This window comes from Scomber japonicus, chromosome 15, assembly GCF_027409825.1.
Source record: "Scomber japonicus isolate fScoJap1 chromosome 15, fScoJap1.pri, whole genome shotgun sequence".
NCBI lineage: Eukaryota > Metazoa > Chordata > Actinopteri > Scombriformes > Scombridae > Scomber > Scomber japonicus.
Window position 1 is genome coordinate 1,966,209 of NC_070592.1, and position 7,147 is coordinate 1,973,355.

Consider the following 7,147-nt stretch of genomic DNA (forward strand, 5'->3'; position numbering starts at 1 on the left):
CAGCGCCTTCATTTTCCAGCAGCGCTAACATCTGAACTTGAACTTTCTCTGCAGCTGTTAGGAAGCGCTGACAGAGCTGAAGATGAACGATGAGTTAAACTCTCTCTCTCACACTGAGGAGATAAAACTGCTCAAAGCTCTAAACTTTTATCACTTGTATGAGGAATGTAATGCACAGACAGACTATCAGGTTGTTCTATGGTTGCTATGGATACAGGTTGTTCTATGGTTGCTATAGATACAGGTTGTTCTATGGTTGCTATGGATACAGTTTGGTGGAAGTGATGGAGGACTAAATCCACAGTCCTCCTTCTGTGGAAACATGGATTTAAAAGTTGATCTGAAGCTAATATGAAACTTCAGCTGAAAGAATGACAGGAAAGAACAAGAAGAAGGAAGATCAGGAAAGAAAGAAAGAAAGAAAGAAAGAAAGAAAGAAAAAGGAGAAAGAAGAAGTATGAGGAGGAAAGTAAGAAGAGAAAGAAAGACAGAAAGAAGGAAAGAAAGAAAGAAGATTTAAGGTCCATTTATTAAACAATCATTGCAAAAATTAGTTAAAATCCAACTATTTTTTCAATAATTATGTCACAACCCCAGCTGTGACCTCCTGAGTTTCCTTGTCTGTCTTGTGCTCCTCCCTTGTCTTTGTTTCCCTTTGCAGAGGCGGGGCCCAATGGTGGAGATTTGTCGGCAGAGGCGGGGCCCAGTGGTGGAGATTTGTTAGCAGAGGCGGGGCCCAATGGTGGAGATTTGGCACACCTGTTTCTAATCACTCATCAACTGCAGTATGAAGACCCGGTTCTTCCTTCCACCCTCTGCCAGATAGTTCCGCTACTCATGTGGTAACGCTCGGTCTCAAACACCCCCAACTGTGGAGATGTAAAGGTCAGGAGAAAATCATCTTCTTCTTCCCAATCCTCCACCGCAGGGACAACAGTCAAAGAGGGAAAAATATATCCTCCGTCATCATTCCACTGGTCCACAACGTTATAGTTTTTGAGATAACCTCTCAGAGTCTCCGCTAAAGATCTAAAAACCTCTGCCACAATTCTTTGCCTCAGTCTAGAAGATCGTATGTTAGCCATCGGCCCCAAAATTTCTGTTTTTGGTTGTATGCATTTCAGCAAATGGCCCAATTTAACACATCCAGCTTCACGCAATGTAGTTCTCAGAGTGACTGAAGATAGGGTCTCCGACTGAATGAAGTCGTTGAAACACAAAGGCTCCTCCATCAGCCATAGTCCAGGCCGTGCCTTTGGGTCTCTCTCATCCTTCAGCACCTGCCACGCCTGTAGAAGTGATGAATAAAAGGGAGTGAGTCCATCAACGTCAATTTCTCTGGTTCTCATTAGAAACCGGTTCTCCATATCCAAACCGACCAAGTCTTTGCAAAATTGACTCCGCAGTTTCTTGCCACCTCAACCCTCGGTGATATAGCAGCCTCTGTGCCGCACATCTCCACATTCAAAACATTTCATGCTCCCGGAGCTAGCGTACACCAGATAATAACTTTCTTCATATTTTACGCAGAAAGATATTTCCAGTGTCTGAGTGGGCGAGTCTAAAAACGTGAATACTTGCCTCCGCAGAGACTGAACATGTTTGAGTTTTAAATCTTTACAACCCAGACCCACCGAGCGGAGACTGCTCGCAAACTTACCAAAACGCTTCAGCTCCTTCTCCAGCGCTTCGTTAGGAATGAAGGGAGGAACTCCTGACACGGTGATCCGTGTTGACGGAACCGCCAGCGGGGAGACTTGGAGAAATTCATCATTAAGCTCCAATTGTATGCATTTCAGCAGATGGCCCAATTTAACATCCTGCTTCACGGAAATGAATCGAGATCTCACCAAGGCCCCCTTCACTCTCTCCTGCAGGAAGGAACTCAATTCTTGTCTTTTGCCTTGCAACAAGTCCTTTACTCCAGAATCACATTGCCCCTGAAACCTGCCTTCAATTTGTTTTATTTCCTCTTCCAAATCTTGGATTATTTCTTAATTCTACCTGTGGAGTGAGAGGTGTATTGCTGACAAAAAACACGTATCTGTGTTTTTCCAACTTCCCACCACTGGCTAAGAGAGTCAAAATCTGTCTTCCTGCACCTCCACTGTGTCCATAAATTCACTAAACAACACCAAGTGCTGCATGATCATTACAACTTTCTGTCACACCGCGGCAAGGTTTGTCTCGTCCTGGGGTTTGTCTCGTGACTTCCTGTTTTATTTAGAAAATGAACTCTCCTCTCGTTTCAGGTCACTTGCCCTTCCTCATGTGTCACCGGTCTGATTGTCTTCCCTGATTCCAGATTGTGTCCACCTGTTCCCCATTACCCTCATGTGTTTTATAGTCTGCGTCTTCAATCCATGGGTCCTTAGCAACACAGAGACAGAGGAAATGAATTTCTCAGTGTCTTTGAAATAATCTGTAAGTTTAACAGATCTACCATAAGTCTCATCCAGTATATATATCACCCCCACGACTACACTCGCCAATTTCAGATGCAACTTCAGATTCCGATTCATATTTCACCACCATCACTTATCAGCTGACTGCCATGAAGTGAGGTTGATGCAGACGCTGACTCACCATCTTTATCTGCGCTGCTTCCCCGCTGATCCTCCCTCGCTACTGTAGAGCTGGCGTCATCCACTGCTTCATCCTGTCCTTCAGTAATATTTGGCTCCACAGCAGCCTCATTGAGAGCCTGTTCACCAGTCTTAGCCTCAGTGCTTTCCTGACTGTTTAAATCTCAGCGACCCTCAGCAGCCTGCTCCTCCGGCCTTTTATGTGGGCAAAGTAGAGGTTAACTCGGATCGGGGCCGACCGAAATTACCCGGCCCCGACCCGAGACCTGTAGCTACGGGTCCGGGTCCATTTTTTCTGTAGTCAACTAGGGTCCGGGTCGGATTGGATTTTACAACTTCGGGTCTCGGATCTGTTCGCTAAAATGTGTAAAACCGAGAAAACCCGAGAGACACCGAGTACGGGTCTGACTCGGGTCAGTCAGATCACGGCCAGATAAAATATGAATGTTTACTCAATAAAGACTTTGATGATCAAAGTAATCGTCTGCCGCTGTTAACTACATGAAATACAATAAAGTCTGTTATTAGTTATAGTCTGCACATTCATTTATTTAAAAATAGGGTTTCCTTAAATGTTGCGCTATTTGTTTTTGAAAAAGGGTAAATTAATGATTTGAAGAACGATGGGTGTCGCACAAAACTGAAATGATTTCAGACGAGGTTCAGTTACAACAATTATTCGTCCTTTTTACGGGTCGGGCATAAATTATCTCGGAACCACTCAGATCTCGGAACGAATTTCCTCGGATCCGTTCGGGTTCGGGCACGTAATTTTTTTTTTTAAATGTCGGAACCACTCGGATCTCGGAAGAAATTCTCCGGGTCCGTTAGGGTTCGGGTCTCTCATTTTGTACCCGAGTTAACCTCTAACGTAAAAGCGCTTATGCCCGACATCTCCACATTCAAAACACTTAGTGTTGGAGTTGGCATACACCATATAATATCCTCCTTCATATTTCACTCTGAAAGACACCACCAAAGATTGAGTTGGTGAATCCAAAAACACGTAAACTTGTCTGCGGAGGGAATGCACATGAGAACGTTTGGGGTCTTTACACACCAAACTCACGCTCCTGAACCTGCTCGCAAATTTACCAAAACGTCTCAACTCACTCTCTAACATCGTATTAGGAATGAATGGTGGCCAGCCAGAGGAGAGACAATGCCACCTTCAATCAGCTGACGCACAAAACGCTCCTCTTTCAAAAACACAACAATTGCTTTATTCATCCGGGACACAAAAGACAAATTGCTGTGCCCAATCTGATCTCCCACCGCAAGTAACACCTGCTCAACTGTTACACCGGGATCAGAAACTATTCTTAACCCCATTCCTAATAGACACCGGCGGCATTTCACCTGACGCCATCACGCCAGAAAAGCCAGCGGCAAAGTTTATGTCCAAGTAAAAGAGACAAACCTGATCATGCAAAGAAAAAGAAAACAAGAAAGAGTCCTCTCTGGCCTCAGATTGAAAAAGAAATTAAAACCTGTGCCAGAGAAAAAGTCTTCCACCACTCACTCTCCCGCAACTCCCAGCGTGCACATGCTCACAGAAAGAAAGAAGAGAAAGAAAAACAAAATGATGAAAAGAAAGAAAGACCAAGTTGTAGGAGGAGAGTAAATAATCTTCTATGTTTCAACGTTACAGTGTTTTTAGTAGCAAAGTCTTTTTGTTACTATACTTCCACCACAGAGACACAGGAAACACTAAGAGGAGGGAAGGAAGGAAGGAAGGAAGGAAGGGAAACACTAAGAGGGAATCTGATGCTAAAGAGACTGTAAATGTGTCAGATATCACTTTAGAGTCCATTTTAAGATTCTTTAATTTGTTTTTAAATCTTTAAATGGTCTGGCCCCGCTCTACCTCTCTGAGCTCCTTCACCCCCACGCTCCTGCTCGGTGCCTCAGGTCAGCTGATCTGCTGCTCCTGGAGGTACCGAGGTCAAAGGTCAGGTCAGCTGATCTGCTGCTCTTGGAGGTACCGAGGTCAAAGCAGAAGCTCAGAGGGGAGAGAGCCTTTTCTGTAGCTGCTCTTAAATTATGGAACGAGCTTCCTTTAAATATTAGACAAGCCTCCTCACTGTCTGTTTTTAAAACTCGTCTTAAAACCCATTTTTATTCCTGCATGAGACTCTGCTCCTGTTTTAGTGTTTTATTGTTTTAATTAGTTCCTGTGTTGTTTTATGTATTTATGTACAGCACTCTGTTTCAGCTGTGGTTGTTTTAAAGTGCTTTATAAATAAAGTTGAGTTGAGATATCACTGATATAATAACTCACACTGATGAAGCTCAATAGAAGCTGATCAGAGACTTTAACCCTCCTGTTGTCCTCGAGTCAAGGAAGTAAGGAAGGAAGGAGGGAGGGAGGAAAGGAGGGAAGGAGGGAGGGAGGGAGGAAGGAAGGAAGGAAAGGAAAGAAGGGAGAAGGGAGGGAAGGAGGGAGGGAAGGAAAGAAGGAAGGAAGGAGGGAGGGAGGAAAGAAGGAAGGGAGGGAGGAATGAAGGAAGGAACAAGGAAGGAAAGGAGGGAGGGAGGGAGGAAAGAAGGAAGGGAGGGAGGAATGAAGGAAGGAAGAAGGAAGTGAGGAAGGAAGGAAAGGAGTGAAGGAAGGAAGGAGTGAAGGAAAGGAAGGAGGGAGGGAGGAAGGAAAAGGGAAAGGAAGGAGGAAGGAAGGAGGGAGGGAGGGAGGGAGGGAGGAAAGGAAAGAAGGAAGGAAGGAGGGAGGAAGGAAGAAGGAAAGAAGGAAGGAAAGGAGTGAAGGAACGAAGGTAGGAGGGAGGAAAGAAGGAAGGGAGGGAGGAATGAAGAAGGAAGGAAGGAGGAAAGAAGGACGGGAGGAAGGAAGGAAGACTTTATCACTTTACACTGGAATCTTTAAACAGTCAGTATAAACAGGAGGAAAGATCACGGAGAGGGAAACCAGACTGCTGCTTTAACATTTAACACACTGTCTCGTATCTTCATCAGTTTAGCTTCATATCATTTCTTCTTTTCTTGTTTTCGGGTCAGAAGTCGTCGCTCAGCTGTTTGTCTCCTCTGATTATCGTCCGGCTCAGATTAATAACGTGTGACACAAACACTTATCTCTTCATGTGCGTCACTCACTTTCTCTCTGCTGATTATTTAAAAACCTTTAAGATCATTTAACCACAAATAAAAATGACTCGTTATCCTCTCTGAAGATGATTTAATATTTATCTCTAACTCAGGTTTGATTGTCTCTCTTCCACATTTATCTTCACTTTGTAAAATAAGGAAAGAAGGAAGAAAGGAAGAAGGAAAGGAGGGAGGGAGGGAGGAAGAAGGAAGGAAATGAGGGAAGGAAGGAAAGGAGGGAGGAAAGGAAAGAAGGAAGAAAGGAGGGAAGGAAGGAAAGGAGGGAGGAAAGGAAAGAAGGAAGACAGAAGGAAAGGAGGGAGGAAAGGAATCTTCACATTATAAAATAAGGAAGGAAGGAAGAAGGAAAGGAGGGAGGGAGGAAGAAGGAAGGAAATGAGGGAAGGAAGGAAAGGAGGGAGGAAAAGAAAGAAGGAAGGAAGAAGGAAAGGAGGGAGGGAGGAAGAAGGAAAGGAGGGAGGGAAAGGAGGGAGGAAAGGAAAGGAGGGAGGAAAGGAATCTTCACATTATAAAATAAGGAAGGAAGGAAGAAGGAAAGGAAATGAGGGAAGGAAGGAAAGGAGGAAGGAAAGAAGGAACGGAGGGAGGAAAGGAATCTTCACATTATAAAATAAACTAAATAAATATAATTAGTGATTATAATTATAGCTTAATGCAGCTTTGTCTTTTAATTATGTTCAAATTAAATGGTCATAAACCAAAATGCTGTTATTATTACATATAAAACAGTTTAATACGAGTTAAATCTAAGTTTTATTATAAAGTGACAGCTGTGCTATTTAACATATCTCAGGCTGATGTTTGTAAATCATGTTTTTTAACCCTCCTGTTGTCCTCGAGTCAAGGAAGAAAGGAAGGAAGGGAGGAAGGGAGGAAAGGAAAGGAAGAAGGAAGGAAAGGAGGGAGGAAGAAGGAAGGAAAGGAGGGAGGAAGAAGGAAGGAAGGAGGGAGGAAGAAAGGAGGGAAGGAAGGTATGAAAGAAGGACAGAGGAAAGACAGAAGGAGGGAGGGAGGAAAGAAGGAAGAGAGGAAGGAATAAGGAAGGAAAGGAGGGAGGAAGGAAAGAAGGAGGGAAGAAAGGGGGATGGAGGAAGTACAGACGGAAGGAAGGAAGGGAGGAAAGAAGAATAAGACGGGGTCAATTTGACCCGGGAGGACGACACAAGGGTTAAGGAAGTATTGAGATAATTTAACATATTTATAATAAACTAAACTCTATAGTCATCCTTCATGTGAGCAGCTGCCTCCTTAGTTTTAGTTAATAAATGACTCTATTTCAGAAGGAAGAAGGAAAGGAGGGAGGAAAGGAGGAAGGAAGGGAGGGAGGGAGGAAAGAAGGGAGGGAGGAAAGAAGGGAGGGAGGGAGGGAGGAAGGAAAGGAAGAAGGAAGGAGGGAGGGAGGAAGGAAAGGAGGGAGGGAGGGAGGGAGGAAGGAAGGAAGA